The sequence below is a fragment of the Myotis daubentonii genome, chromosome 3 (assembly GCF_963259705.1).
Source record: "Myotis daubentonii chromosome 3, mMyoDau2.1, whole genome shotgun sequence".
NCBI classification, from domain to species: Eukaryota; Metazoa; Chordata; class Mammalia; order Chiroptera; family Vespertilionidae; genus Myotis; species Myotis daubentonii.
The window spans coordinates 152,283,671-152,300,142 of record NC_081842.1 but is presented as its reverse complement, the minus strand read 5'-3'; the positions used below and the strand labels follow the sequence as shown (position 1 = coordinate 152,300,142).

The window sequence follows — 16,472 nt, the reverse complement described above, 5'->3', positions numbered from 1 at the left end:
TCAGTGACGGAGGACTCCAAAGTTTCCCGCCTGCCGCTGTAGGCCTCTGAGCTGCAACTCTAAGCAACTATGTAACAAATATAGAAGCTAAACAAAACCCCAGAAACCTGCTTTAGTCCACCGGGCTTCAGCCAGCAGGATTGCAACATTGTAAACAAAGGCCAGAAACCTGCTTTCAGCAGCAGAGGCCTCAGAGCTGGAGCCTCAAAGCTAAAGCTGGCCCAGAATAAAAAAAAAAAAAAAAATGGGAGCAGTTGGGAGCTTCCATCACCGGCCAGCCTGCAAACAGCCATCATCTCCTCACCCAGGATGGCCAGGCACCCCAGTGGGGACCCCCACCCTGAAGGGTGTGTGACTAGCTGCAAACAGCCATCATCCCCTCACCCAGGCTGGCCAGGCACATCTGTGGGGACCCCCACCCTGATCCAGGACACCCTTCAGGGCAAACCAGCCGGCCCCACCCATGCACCAGGACTCTACCCTATATAGTAAAAGGGTAATATGCCTCCCAGCACCGGGATCAGCGGAGCCGCGAGGCCTCCCGGCACTGGGATCAGTGTGACAGGTGGCAGCACCCAAACCCCTTGATCGCCCTGCCGCTCTGTGTGTGACAGGGGGTGGGGCCACAACCTCCCTATTGGCCCTGCTCTGTTTGTGACAGGGGAAGGCGCCCCAACCCCCTGATCAGCCCTGCTCTGTGCCTGATAGGGGGGAGCGCCCCAACCCCCTGATCGCCCTGCGGCTCTGTGAGTGACAGGGTGTGGCGCCCCAACCCCCCCCACCCCTCTGCACCACGGGCCCTGCTCTGTGTGTGACGGGGTAGAGCCATAACCTCCCCATCGGCCCTGCCCTGAGTGTGACAGGGTGCGGCACTCCGACCCCCTGATCTGCCCTGCTCTGTGTGTGACAGAGGCCGGTGCCCCAACTCCCCTATCGGCCCTACTCTGTGCGTGACAGGGGGGAGCTCCCCAACCCCCTGATTGACCCTGCTTTGTGCGTGACAGGGTACGGAGCTCCAACCCCCCTGATGGGCCCTGCTCTGTGAGTGACAGGGGGCAGCGCCCCAACCCCCTGATTGGCCCTGCTTTGTGCGTGACAGGGGGTGGCGCTGCAACCTCCGGATCGACCCTGCCTGAGTGTGACAGGGGGCGGTGCCCCAACCCCCCAATCAGCCCTACCCTGAGCGTGACTGAGGGTGGCATCACAACCTCCCGATCCGCCCTGCTCTGTGCATGACAGGGGGTGGCTCCCCAACTCCCCAATTGTCCCTGCTCTGAGCCCGACCAAGGGCTGCACCTAGGGATTGGACCTGCCCTCTGCCACCGGGGAGCAGGCCTAAGCCAGCAGGTCGTTATCTCCCGAGGGGCCGCAGACTGGGAGAGGTCACAGGCCGTGCTGAGGGACCCTCCCTTCCCCCCGAGTGCACAAACTTTTGTGCACCAGGCCTCTAGTAATAATAATAATAATAATAATAATAATAATAATAATAATAGAAGAGACTTTTCTCCTACAATATAGGAAAAAGTTTAACAAAGCAGGAGGACTGGCAAAACAGTGCCAGATGCCTTCCTTTTCATTCTGCAGGCTCAGGGTAAATGCTGCCAATTATGACTATACTAGAGGCCAAGTGCACAGGATTAATGCATTGGTGGGGGGCTTGGCCTGTGTGGATTGGCCACTGTGGGAGCGTCACTCATCCCTGTTAGTCCAGCAGATCCCCACTGTGGGAGTGCACAGACTACCAGGGGATAGTTCCTGCACTGAGGGTTCCCCCCCTGTGGTCAGTGCATATCATAGCGACTGGTCGTTCTGCCATTTGGTCGATTTACATATTAGGCTTTTATTATATAGGATTGGGTATAACAAAGAGCGAGATAATGTAAACAATGTCTGCAGCCTGGTGATGTTCCTCTCAGTAAAACAAAGGGTTACTCATGGTGGATGTAGGAGCTTCTATGGCAGGTTCTCTGGCCTTGAACTTATTATATCAGGGGTTAGGTCCTGTCTGGAGCCCAGAGAAGCAGGACAACACATGTAAGACCTGGAACATGCACAGCTGGCAGGAGCTATGGGGCCTGCTGTTAGTATGTCTTCTTCATACTAGGGTACTAGGAACAGATCAATTCTCCTAACCCATCACATAGTCTAAGCCCCACTGACTTCGTTATTTCAACTGACTCTTATGCCAATTAACAAGCTTTTTGTTATTAATTTAGAAAATAATTCTCCCTGTACTAAATCACCAAGTGCAAGGTATTATTCTAGAATAGAGGCCTGGTGTACAAAATCCATGCATTGGTGGGGTCCCTAGGCCTGGCCAGCGATCAGGTCTGTTAGGGGCCTTCCTTCCAGCTGCCAGCTGGGGCCTGCCAGTTGGGGGGGAGAGACCATGGAAGGATGGCTGGCATGAGGAGTGACCAGGGGATGTTGACCAGCCACAGGAGGTTGGCTGTTGGAGCATACTGACCCCAAGGGGGCATCTCCTGCACTGAGAATCTGTCCCCTGGTGGTCAGTGTTAGGTTAGGTGGCTCAGGAGGCGGCACAAGAAATAGAGAGTCCAGTGAATCAGAAAAGAAAGGAAAGGAAAAGGTTTATTTCTGCATCCCCATGAGACCCACGTACCCTCAAGGACAGGGCACGTGGATTCACGCCAACAGGGAGGAGGGCGCTTTTTTTTATACTGCGGTTGGATGAGGGGCAGGGACATGAGCTGAGGTATTCAGATGAGGAAGTTTCAGCTGCAGGCGGTCAGCCAGGTATTCAGGAATGAGTCAGTATCTGTGTTTGGCATGCTGATCTGTTAGACATGCCAGGGGGAGCCCATTATCTCGTCACATGTCTGCATGTATCCAATTCTGGGCTCTCTCTGACCTAACAGTCAGTGTGTACCAAGCAACTGGTCATTGTGGTTGTTCTGGTCACTTAGGCTTTTAATATATAGATTTTATCAATTCACATGCCTACCCCCTCTCTCCCCCCAGAGGCTGCAACTAGAGTCAGCATGCAAACATACACAGCACAGTGTTTTTCCTGCATTATTTTAAATTTAACTACTTCCTGGATAAAATAATTTTCTCCAGCTCCATACTGCTATTCTCCTGAGCCTTATCTCCTTATTTGCTCTCCAGGATAAAATACTTCTATTGGACACTGCAACTTTATCAATTGCCCTTGCTTTCTGTCCACACCAAGGGAACGTAAAATTTCTTATTTCAAGCCTCCTTTCCTATCTGTTATACTTTAATATAATAACTCATCTGTGCACATTGGCACATTAATATATGACAGACTTTATATATCATCATTGATTACCAAATACTTGTCTAAAATAATGAATGAATAATAAATGAAAATACACAATATGTAACAGAAAATGTTTCCTGATAAATAACTTTTGTGTTTTAAAAGATAAGCTATTTTATTTAGTGTATTTATTTTTCAATTATTGTAAAATAACTCACAATCATTAAAGAGGTTCACAGTACACAGAAAAATAGAAAATAAATACAATAACATCAATGAATTTGGAATGTTGTTAATATCAGTGTATATAATGTTCAAGACTCTAATCTGTTTGTTATTGACATAAATAGACCAATTTTATGCCTATCAAACATTAAATTATTCTCAAGAAACATGTCCAAATCTATCTATAGACAATAGCTTTGTTCATCTGCAAAGGTTTTCAGAGTGTAGGCAGGAAATTTATGTTTTCATGTTCTTAGTGAATTAAAAGTCTTATCAATAGAGAAATTCCTTTCCATAGCAATGTAAAAAAGAAAGAAGTCTCTTTTACTACTAAGTAAACAATACTGAGTATGTCCCTATAGCTAGACTGAAAGTGTCTAGAAAGTTAGATAAAATTTCACATTACTTCCAGACTGAAACAGGAAATTTTAGGGGTGAATGTTAGGTGGCTCAGGAGGTGGAGGAAATAAAGAGAGCTGAGTAAAAGAAAGAAAAGGAAAGGTTTTATTCTGCATCCCCTGGCGACCCACAGACCCCCAAAGACAGGGCCAGTGGATTTGAGCCCACAAGGAGGGAGGCACTTTGTTTTATACTGCAGTTGGGTGAGGGGTGGGAACAGGAACTGAGGAAGAAGTTCCCGCCACAGGGGGTCCGCAGGGTATTCAGGAAGGAGTTATTATCTGTGTGGGGGTCATGTGGATTCCATGGAGGGGCCAGTACCTGTATCTGACATGCTAATCTGTTTGAAATTCCAGGGAGAGTCCATTATCTCATCACATGTCTGCATGTATCCTATCCTGGGCTCTCTCTGACCTAACAGTGAAAAAGACAGGTTTTAGGAAATTTTAGAAATTAAGGGGACTGTGGAAGAAACACAGGGCTGCCCAGCCGCAGAAGGTATATTTCCATAGAATGAGGGAGCTGGGAACAGCAAAAGGTCCATATTTACAAAATAAAGAGAAGGAAGCCCTTCATCCAGAAGGAGAGGAAGAAACCACAAAGGGAATAGAAAAACAAGGAGGGGGGGTGGGGGGGACCTCACAGATCCTATCTGAGGTTGGACCTTTGAGCTCAGGAGTTACTATAGTAACCAGTCTAAAATAGTGACCAATCAGAGGGGATATCAAGGCACAAAAATCTACAGCCTTTATAAGCTGTAGAGAAAGAAACTCAGTGGGACTCTTCCTTGTCCCCTCATGGGAGTCTGTACTTGTTTTTTAATAAACTCCCACCTTGGCTATACCACCTTCTGTCTGTAGATTCATTATTCAACTCTGGGACACCCTGATGAGTCCAAACATTCTGCTTCAGCCCTGGCTGGTTTGGCTCAGTGAATAGAATGTTGGCCTGCAGACTGAAGGGTCCCAGGTTTGATTCAGGTCAAGGGCATGTACCTTGGTTGCTGGCACACCCCCTGTAGGGGTTGTGCAGGAGGCAGCTGATCCATGTTTCTCTCTCATGGATGTTTCTAACTCTCTATCCTTCTCCCTTCCTCTCTGTAAAAAAATCAATAAAATGTATTTTTTAAAAAATTCTGCTTCAATATCAAAGCAGATGAGATCCTTTTACACTACACACCTTTTAGTAGGTAGATGATGAAAGGCGCACCGCCCGCCTCTCCGGGCGGTGCGGGGGGGGGGGTGGGGGGGGTGAGGGGGGGGGTGAGGGTAGGGTGAGGAGTCTGGCCACTGGGCTCTGGAATCCCTCTGCGCCCGCCGTAGGGCCTGGCCTCCCCGGAGCGGGTCCGAGTGTCCGGACCGACTGTGTGGTGGCCAGCGGCGGGCCGAGGGGTGGGGCTGGGCATCGACCGACCATGGGGGAGGTAGTGGGAGCGGAAGGCCTCACCGCCTGGCTCTTTCCTCCCTTCCCCCGTGGTCGGTTCCCCGCTTGCCCGCGCTGGGGCCAGGGGTCCGTGTGGCCCTCGGGGCCCGGTTGGGGGGGGGGCCGGGGCCTGTGTGGGCTGGCCGCCAGGCCCCATAAGGGGGGCATTGGATCCCCGGCCCACTGCGGGAGCCCGGCGCAGGCTGCCACCCGCCCACTGCACCCCCCCCACCAGACCCACGCGGGCCGCATGGACCCCGGCCCCAGTGCAGCAGCGGCAGCAGCGGAGTGGGGCGCGTGCCCTAGCCCGGGGAGGCTGCCATGCTGCAGTGCACCGCCCCGTGGGCCGGGCCTGCTCCGAGCGGATGCCGCTCCTCCAGAGCTGGGCCGCTCCACCGGCCACACCCCGTGTGCTGGGCCTGTGCCGCCCAGACATGCCACTGCGGGAGTCCCGGTCCGCCCGCAGGCCGGCTGCGGGTGCTGTGCGGGAGGGCCATCCTGCCTTGCGGCGTGTTCGAGCGGCAGCAGCGGGAGCAGGGCGAGGACTGTGCCCTCCATCTTGCCATGGGTTCTCCATTTTGGGACAGAGCCATGTGCTTCTTCACCAGAAAAAGCCACTGCTAGCCACACCCAGGATTTCTCTGGACTAACCAATAATAATCAAGGGAAATGCACGCCATCACTATGACCACATCCTGTACCGACTTGCGCCTGGCCAATCGGCGGGGCACACAGTCCCCTCTCCTGCCCTCACTCCACCCCCCTTTAAAACCCCCTGTCCCATCAGGCCTCGCTCTCTCGGCCACTGGACTTTCCGCTGTGTCGGTGGGTCTGGTGAACGGGGAGCGCAACCCAGCTTGCATTAAAGACTCTTTGCTTTTGCATCGGACTGACTGGCTCCCTGGGGGTCTTGGGAACTTTGAAATCTGGGCACAACAGATGATATGTTTTCTTAGGATTAAGAATATCCTGTTTCCCCATAACATGCCTGTACAGCACAATTTCCTGTTACATCCTGAACTTTGTCACTTCTTTCACAGAGTTCACTCTTGCTCACTTGGAAACTGAGGTAGCGGTTGTTCGGTTAGTTGCCTTCATCTGAAAGAAAAATCAAACTTCTGTTATCCTCCTGAGAAGAAATGTTTACAGCCAGGATAGAACTGAGTGTAAGCTCTGGAGGGCTCGGGGAGCCTGGAACTCTAGCTTGGTGGGAACTCACTGAAAGGGCGAGGGCTATGCCCTCCATCTTACCCTGGATCCTCCATGTTGGGGCAGAGGCCATGTGCTCAGAAGAGTGCCTTCTTCCTGGAAGCCCAGGCCCCTGCTGGCCACGCCCAGGATTTCTTTGAACTAACCAATGACAAGCAAGTTTCATGAAGAATGGAGCCCAGAGAGCGCTCCTGCCCAGCCCTCAGGGACAAGCTCTGGGGGGCGCCCTGCTCCACACGGGGCTGCCCCCTCCTTTTTAAGCACCAAGGTCGTGGGGGATGGAGGATTCAGAGGACTAAATAGGAGCTGCAGGATCTGGGCCAGCAGGCGGCCATCGGGGGGCTGGACTCGCTGGGCGTGAGCATCTTCCCTGACCAGGGCAGGAGGAATACATGGAGGACGTCACTGTCATCTGGTGGAGCCTGCAACCGCTGAAGACAAGCCCTCGCTCAGCGGTCGCCCTCGCAACCATCGCCCTGCAGCTGGCTCTTCCTCGCAGCGAGGTTTCAGGGGCAGGCCAGGCAGCAGCCTGAGAGGCTGGCGATCCGCCCCAAAGGCGGGGTCCTCACCAGCTCCAGGTGGCTGCTACCCACTGCTGCTCCCCGGTGGCCTTTTTTGCGTGTGTGATGGACTTGGGGGGCAGGAGGCGGCACAGTTTGCCCGGGAGCGCTTGTGGGGTTTCATGGAGAAGCAGAAGGGACTCCCCCTCCTCCCAGCAGCGAAGGTTTGCGCTGCCACCCCCAAGGGCGTCCTCACTTGGCACCTCTCCCCGTGGGAGAAACTGGGTGAGACCCCTGACTTGTGTGGGCGCCGCCTCTTCTGTAGGCAGTGGGGTCTTTTATGGTACCAGCCCCGCGTGGCCCCGAGCAAAGTGGACATGGGTGGACATGAAGGCACCTGGTCTGATAGCACTTTCCGGGATGGAAGTCCGGCAAACAAAGCGGCCTTGGAAAGGGCTGCTGTCTCCCTGCACCTGCTCCTAGCTGGTTTCCACCCTCTAGGATCCTAGGGAAGCATTCACTGTTGGTGGCAGGCAGGGAAAACATGTTTGAAACCTGACTCCGATTTTGGCCACAAGATCAACTGAAGACCAGTCACTATCTGGGCCACACCATGGACACGGGAGATGGCAAAAATTAGAGTATGTGCTCCTGTAGGATCTGCCCTTACTTGGCTCATGAAGGACTTGCCCCTGTCAGCTGCCTCCTCTCAGGTCTCAGTTCTCCAGATTGACCCCAGGTCGCTGGTAGTTGGTGTAAACTGTCAGCTGTTTTAGGAAGGCTAAAATGGAATCATCCAGTCGCTTGAAAAGAATTCGATTTTGCTGACCGTAAAATACTTTTAGGATCTTTATGCTTGGACTGCTGATGAAAAACAAAAGTGTGGAATGCATCTATACTAATAAAAGGATAATATGCTAAATAGACCAGAAGTCTTCCAGATGTCCTTACTGACAAAGCGGGTCCTGTCAAAGCCACCTGCCCATAGGTCCCTGGCACCAGCGCCTGCGGCTGCAGCCCAAGAGAGGGAGAAAAGCTACCTGCCCCATGGCCCTGGCACTTGTAGCTGCAGCCTGGGTGAAGCCACTGACCACTGGTCTAAGGTGCCTGTGGCCGGCCAGAGGAGGGAATTCTGGGTCCTGGGTGCGGAATGAGGCAGAAGTGGTTAGGGGTGATCAGGCCAGCAGGGGAGCAGTTAGGGGTGATCAGGCAGCCAGAGTTGGTTAGGGGTGACCAGGCAGGCAGGCGAGCAGTTAGGAGCCAGAGGTTCCAGATTTTAAGAGACATGTCTGATCTTCCTCAGGGATCAGGCCTAATCCGGCAGTCAGACGTCCTCTGAGAGGTCCCAGATTGGACAGGGTACAGGCCGGGCTGAGAGGAACCCCTCCCTTCCCATGCACGGATTTCATGTACCCGGTTGTTACATATTAGACTGTCCCCATGTTAAATTCTGCCAAGGCTTTGAAAAAGTACAGTACACGTTTTGGGGGTAGTTGGCCTTTAGCTGTATGTTGTCAGATAATTCTCAAAGTCCCTACTTAAAAGTCCTTGTAAGTTGTAATAGCCTGTCAAAGTAGCAGGAGATAACGGGATGTGCTAAAAGGAAATAGAGATCTTAATATCTAAAAGTTTGATCTAGTTGTAGTTTTAACTGAGCTTTAAATGTTTTCTAAAGCAGCCAGTGTCTCTATATGATATAATATATTATATCATACCGAGTTACAGTTGCTTTAACATTGCTGTGAATGAGTGGCGTGAATCTTTTTTTTAGAGAAAATACTTATGTCATTTAAAATATCCTCTTATTTCTGGTAGCATAATTTATTCTTATTTTTAGCAGAGGGCAGAGACATAGAGACCAGTGTAATGATTGGTTAAATACACAACATTTTTAAGAAGGTATGGCCATAGAATTGTAGATCAGCTTCTTTCAGTCTGTTTTCTATTTACTTGGCTTTCTGCCAAGAATAATTTGATCGACCCATAGAACAACCAGTCTGCCTATTGGAGGCATTTCCCATCCAATCCCAGAGGCTCCTGTTATTTGTTTTTACGTAGGCAGAGCAGTGCTAAAAGCACTGCAGTGTATTCCAAAAATATGTCTTTATGTTGTCTGCAGTGCAACTAGGAGTAGACAGCAAGACAAGATAGAGGAAGATTAGACACAAAGAATTATTTGAGTCCTGTTTATATAGCAGTGCACTTGAAGTAACAGGAATTTTCCATATGTTTGAACTGAAAGTTTAAAGTATAAACCCAGTTACTTGAACATTTTTTAATAAAGCAGGGGCCATGCTGTTAAATGTGACTGTGTATGTTCATTGATGTGCATTTACCTTTTGAATCAAGCTTTCAGAGCATTATGTACTAGACAAATGTTAGTTTGCTTCATTCCACAACTAAACCTTATACTCCATCCCCAAATCTTGAATAATAATAATAAAAAAGAATATGATGAGTTAAAAGAAAAAAAAAAAAAGAATGGATCCCAGGACCTTGGAGACAGCTCTGGGTTGTAAAGCTGCCAATGGTATTATTTAGCCCCTGTAGAGTTTTATTGACATTCATTATTTTAGAGGTAAAACTCTTGGCCACTTGTTCCAAAGAAGCACTCTATAAAGGAAATGGAAAATGGGCTTTTACCAGCTTATACATATAAACAATTCACCTTAATTTACCCTTACATTATACACAATTCACACAAAAATTCAACTGTCTCAGAATCACTTTTTGTTAGGGTTTAGCCAGTGACCTAAGCTGTGAAAAAATTCACAACTGAAAGAAGAGATGCAGAGAGGAAGTTTATTTTACTTTCTAAGAAGGGAAAGGCCTGGTGTATTGCTAATCAATACATGGGCAAGAAACAAAACATGGCTTCCCTTTTAAAGAGTAATGGCTGGGAGAGAAACCAAGATGGTGGCATAGGTAAACACCGGAAATTGCTGCCTCCCACAACAACTTCAAAAATACAATGAAAAGACAAAATGGACATCATCCAGAACTACAGGAAGGCTGGCTGAGTGGAAATTCTACAACTAGAAGGAAAGAGAAAAGCACACTGAGACTCAGAGGAGCTGCGAAAGTAAAGTGCAGAGGTACGGAGGTTCCAGCATGCTCAGAAAGGGGCGGGCACCTGAGGATGCCGCGGGTACCTGAGGACGCGGCTTTTTGAATTCAGGAGGGAGTCACAAGCTCCCGACTGCTCTGAACTCCAGTTCCGGGAGGTCTCTGGGGACCCAGGACTCATACGGGGAGAAACTGGACTGTCTGGCAGAAGGCAGAACTCAGAACTTGAGGGCAGCTTTCCCTCAGAGGTGCTTGCAGCAATTACCGGGACACTGAGATGCATGGCCCCTTAGGGCAAGGCTGAGGATCAGCCATAGCTGCTTGCTTCTCCCTTTGATTCCCTGAGACCCTGCCCCACCCAGGCTGTGGCAGAAGCTTTTGCATATGAATGCCCTGGCCCTTTGCAATCTGAAAAGTACCTAATAAACTGCAGCTGGGCCAGACAGACCCAGAACTTCCAAGAGAAGACACAAGGCCCCACAGCAGCTTGCATTGCTTCACAGCTGGGCCTCATCTGGGCACCTCCAAACCCCCCAAAAAAGGAAGAGGAATCTGCAGATCTCTTCGTAGCTCCTGCTGGGTAGCCTTAGGCAGAGGCTAAATTAGCACCTCCTTAGAACCAAGAGCCAGTGTACACAGTGGTCAGAGTGGGGCCATCCAGATTACAACTCCTCAGATCCATAAGGAACACACTCAGGGGGCAAACTCAGTGAGCACCAAAGCCCTACTGAAGCAAGTCTTGCCCCAGAAGGGTGTCTTCAGCACTGAAGTTCTCCCACTGCAGACACAGCTGATTCTTACAGCCAATGGGCCTGGAGGTCAATTCCTCCCATTGATACCAACAACAATCAAGGCTTAACTACAACAAGACTGTGCACAAAGCCCACAAGGGGGTGCACCAAGAGTGTCCACCTCAGGTAATTGGGGAGGCTGAGCCACTGGGCCCTATAGGAAACGTAGCACACAAAGCCATTCTACCAACAAAGGGAAGCATAAAAAATGCGGAGACAAAGAAACAGGTCACAAATGACAGAAATGGAGGAAAGCAAATGACTGGATATAGAGTTCCAAACCACACTTTTAAGGTTTTTCAAAAATTTTATGGAAACCACTGATAAATTTAGTGAGACCCTGGAGGATATGACAAAAAGACCAACTAGAAATTAAACATACACTGACTGAAATAAAGAATAATATACAGAGATCCAACAGCAGACAAGAGGATCCCAAGAATCAAGTCAAAGATTTGAAATATGAAGAAAAAAAAATACCCAGCTGGAAAAGCAAAAAGAAAAAAGAATCCAAAAATATAAAGATAGTGTAAGGAGCCTCTGGGACAACTTCAAGTGTACCAACATCAGAATTATAGGGTGCCAGAAGAAGAGAGAGGGCAAGATATTGAAAACCTATTTGAAGAAATAGTGACAGAAAACTTCCCCTACCCAGTGAAAGAAATAGACTTACAAGTCCAGGAAGCTCAGAAACCCCCAAACAAAAGGAATCCAAAGAGGACCACACCAAGACACATCATAATTAAAATGCCAAGAGCAAAAGAAAAAGAGAGAATCTTAAAAGCAGCAAGAGAAAAAAAGTCAGTTACCTACAAGGGAGTACCCATATGACTGTCAGCTGATTTCTCAACAGAAACTATGCAGGCCAGAAGAGAGTGGCAAGAAATATTCAAAGTGATGAATAGCAAGAACCTACAACCAAGATTACTTTATCCAGCAAAGCTATCATTCAGAATAGAAGGTCAGATAAAGAGCTTCACAGATAAGAAAAAGCTAAAGGAGTTCATCACCACCAAACCAGTATTATATGAAATGCTGAAAGGTATTCTTTAAGAAGAGGATGAAGAAAAAGGTAAAGATAAAAATTATGAACAGCAAATACATATCTATCAACAAGTGATCCTAAAAATCAAGTGAATAAAAAATATGATGAACAGAGTAAACTGGTGAATATAATAGAACCAGGGGCATGGAAAGGGAGTGGACTGACAATTCCTGGGGAGAAAGGGGTGTGGGGGTGCACGAAGAGACTGGACCAAAATCGGTACACCTATGGATGAGGACAGTGGGAGTGGTAAGGGCAGAAGGTAGGGTGGGAACTGGGTGGAGGAGAGCTATGGGGGGAAAAAAAGAGGAACACCTGTAATAATCTGGATAATAAAGATTTAATTAAAAAATAAATTAATAAATAAAGAGTAATGGCTGTTATTGCTAGGTGACAAGGAAGGGAGGAGAAGTGGAACAGACGATATGGAGGTTGTAGTTTGTTTATTTTTAACTTTTTTTTTCCTAGAGAGAGAGGGAGAGAGAGAGAGAGAAACATCAATATGAGAGAGACACATTGATTGGTTGCCTCCTGCATGAGCCTTAACCAGGCCCAGGCTGGGGAGGAGCTTATAATCTAGGTACTTGCCTTTAACCAGAATCAAACCCAGGACCCTTCTGTCCACAAGCCAACTCTCTATGCACTAAGCCAAAGCAGCCAGGGCTAGTTTGTTTGTTTTTCAGGAGACAGTCCAGGCAGATGTCCTAGGGAAGTGTCTTATCAGTATTTTTCCTAAGCCTTTAACACATACTTAGAGCAAAAGTTATGAAGAGTTCAAAAGAGGCTTGCTTGAAGGAGAGGAGGAAATGGAACTTTCTTCTAACTAGAAATGCCTTGGTGAGAATTATCCCTGAGTTCTGAAGACAACAGGAAGGAGGGGTATGTGAGAATGTAGCCTTGAGAGTCACTTACCTTGTCCTGCAGTTTGAACAGAGGGGCTCTTTGAATCAGAGGACCTTATAATCTTGGGGTTTAATTGCCATATGCGTCTCATAGCTTTCAGAAGGTTACAGAAAAAAAGGCATTTTTCTTGTCCTTACACTTTTGATTCCCTGATATAAACAATATACATTATTTGTCAGTAGAATAAGCAGCTAATTATCCTGGCATTAATCCTATTTCAAAGTAGCCCTGCCCTACTTTCACTTTCAAGCTTACATATATAAACCCTGAATAATTTTTTAAAGTTTGTCCTGTAGTCATCTCAAGGCTCACCTGGGGAAGGATCCACTTCCCACGGTCACTAATGTGGTTATCCTCAAGGTTCATTTCATTATGGGCTGTTGGAAGGAAGGTCTGAATTCTCTGAAGATCATCCTCTAACTAGCTTCATCCATGTGAGCAAGCCAAGAAACAGAGAAGGGTGGGGTAGGCAGAGAGAGAAAGAAGGAGAGGGAGAGGAGGATGAGGAGAAGGGGAGGGGGAGGGAGAGTGAGAAGGAGTTGGAGAAAGAAAAAAAGGCTGCAAGAGAGTATGCTATGCAGATGGAAATCATTTGCATAACTAAATGTTACCTAGTCATGGAATTAATGTATCATAATATTGATGTTTATTAGAAGCAATTCACTAGCAGTTCACACTCAAGGCAGCTGCTCAAGGGTATGAATAACAGGAGGCAGAGATCATTGAATACCAGTGTCAGAAATTGCCTACTACATCAAAATAAAAAGTTTTTGTACAGCAAAAGAAACCATCAATAAGACAACAAGAAAGCCCAATGCATGGGAGAACATATTTGGCAATTATATTTCCAATAAGGGTTTAATCTCCAAAATTTACAGAGAACTAATACAACTTAACAGAAGGAAGATAAATAATCCAATTAACAAATGGGTAAAGGATCTAAATTGACACTTTTCAAAAGAGGGCATATAGAAGGCCCAGAGGCTTATGAAAACATGCTCAAAGTCACTAATCATCCAAGAGATGCAAATCAAAACAACAATGAGATACCATCTCACACCTGTCAGAATGGCTATCATCAACAAAGCAACAAACAACCAGTGCTGAAGAGGATATGGAGAAAAAGGAATCCTCCTGCACTGCTGGGGGGAATGCAGACTGATGCATCCACTGTGGAAGACAGTATGAAATTTCCTCAAAAGTTAAAAATGAAACCCCCATTTAACACAGTAATCCCATTTCTAAGACTATATCCCAAGAAACCAGAAACACCAATAAGAAAGGATATATATAAGCCGAAACCGGTTTGGCTCAGTGGATAGAGCATTGGCCTGCGGACTGAAGGGTCCCAGGTTCAATTCTGGTCAAGGGCATGTACCTGGGTTGCTGCACATCCCCAGTAGGAGATGTGCAGGCGGCAGCTGCTCGATGTTTCTCTCTCATCGATGTTTCTAACTCTATCTCTCTCCCTTCCTCTGTGTAAAAAATCAATAAAATATACTTAAAAAACAAAAAAAAGAAAGGATATATGCACCCCTATGTTTATAGCAGCACAATTTACAATAGCTAAGATTTGGAATCAGCCTAAATGCCCATCATCAGATGAGTGGATTAAAAAACAGTGGTACATCTACACAATGGAATACTATGCTGCTGTAAAAAAAGAAGGAACTTTTACCATTTGCAACAATGTGGATGTAACTGGAAAGCATTATGCTAAGTGAAATGAGCCAGTTGGAAAAAGATAAATATCACATGATCTCACTCATATGTTGCCGGGGTCCAACCCCAACAGGTCCAGGGGTTCCCAAAGGTGTGGACGGAGTCGGCGAAGAAGGAAGGACACGGAGACAGTGTTCAGTTGATCAGCAGCCTAGCCAGGATCTCCAGCCAGGATCTCCAGCCAAGTTCTGGTCTGGATCTCCAGAGAGGTTCTGCTTAGGATCTCCAGCCAGGTTCTGTAGCCATGTTCCCTTGCTAGGTTCTCCAGCCAGGTTCAGTCTGAGATCTCCAGCCAGGTTGGGTCACCAGGTTCTAGTCAGGCTCTCCTGCCAATCTCCACAGTCAGGTTCAGTCCAGGATCCCCTGCCATGCTCTCTCGCCAGGCTCCGCCTCCAGGCTCTGAGGCCAGTCCCTGTCCAGGATCCTCTGGCATGCTCTCTCCAGCGAAGTTCTTCTGTCTCTAGAGAACATTCTGTGTAGGTTCTGTGCCTAGGCTCTGTCTCTTTTGGTCCTGTCTTCTAAGTCCTGTCTCCTAAGTTCTGTGTTCTAAATTCTATCTCCTCCTAAGTTCTGTGTCTGAGGTTCTGTCTCTCTGTCTGGTTACATCTGTATTTATACCAGTTGATTCAATCCTATCAATCTCTATTACAAAGGTTAGGGAGTTTCTTATCTCCATTCCAGGGAGTAAAGATTATGTAGCTTAAGCATGATTGTTTGTAGTGATTAACTACCCGCCTGGCACTTAGTTAAGGAGTTTCATCCCCTCCCTGACTTCAGGGAAAAATTCCTACCTGGGGAAACAACCTTTCTCGGAGAGGTGACCTTGGTTAAAACACAGCACCAAGAAGGTGAGCAAGCATATTAAGAACCGTATGCCATATATGCCAGGTCCCTTGAAACAGCAAGGATGGACCGGCTCCCGGCAATATGTGTGATATAATGACCAACATAATTTGATGAACAAGAATAGATTCAGAGACAAATGGTGGGAGGTGAATTAGACAGCAACCAAAGGACTTGTATGCATGCATATTAGCATAACCAATGGACACAGACACTGGGCGGTGGGGCTTGCCCGGGGTGGGAATGGCTGGGGAGGGTAGGTCAATTGTGGAAAAAGGAGACATGTAAAACTTTAGTCAATAAAGGAAGAAAGAAAAAAAAAACAACATAGTGATAATTGGGGAAATTTTCACCCACACTAATGTCATTCAATCTATCCAGGTCAAGCATCGGGTCAGGATCTCCATTCCATATTCGGAATAACATAAGGCTATTATTAGTATTTCCATGTGCATCATAGATAGCACTCTATTTTACATTTTCTCTTTGTAACCGTATCTCAATATTTTAATTTGCTCCCTTACTTATTTTAAGTTGCTCATATTATTAACATTCTATAGGTTATTCAACTTTTAACATTCATACAAATATACTCTCATATGCATCTAACATATTATTTGCTCTGCATTTAACATTCATCTTACTTTTATTCCCTACATTTGGCATTTTTCTTAATTTTTACTGTAGTTAATATTTTGTGTCTGTCTAAGCAGAAAGCAACTTTATTCATTCATTAACTCACATATGGGATTATCCTCTCATGATACTAGTTTATTAGTAACTCAAGAAAAATGAATAGTAGCTTTTTCAAAATTAAAAAAAAACTTTCCATCTAATTAAATTAAAAAGCTGTCAGATCATGGCTACTGGATATTTGCAAGGTGGTGGGGCTGGTTGTTCACGGGCACCAGGTCATGCTCAATGGGTAGTGATAGAAGGTCCATGTTTCTGGGGTTGTTGGGTCACAGTAGCCCTATATTAAGATGGTGAGGACAGTCTTCCTGGGGTTCCCGTTGGGTGGGCCTAGATGGGGCAGTAGGTGCGTGCATCTGGCAGGTCAGGCACACTCCCCCTCAAGCGGGCAGGGTGGGTTGGGCATTCCA

The 16,472-nt window shown here is 47.3% G+C and overlaps 1 protein-coding gene and 1 pseudogene across 3 annotated transcripts in view; one reads left to right on the top strand and one right to left on the bottom strand.

The window, feature by feature from the left end:
- Positions 1-16,472, bottom strand: part of LOC132230859 (guanylate-binding protein 6-like) — a 349,236-nt gene that overhangs the window by 60,988 nt on the left and 271,776 nt on the right. The window lies entirely within an intron of this gene.
- Positions 1-16,472, top strand: part of LOC132230858 (guanylate-binding protein 5-like) — a 153,685-nt pseudogene that overhangs the window by 22,104 nt on the left and 115,109 nt on the right.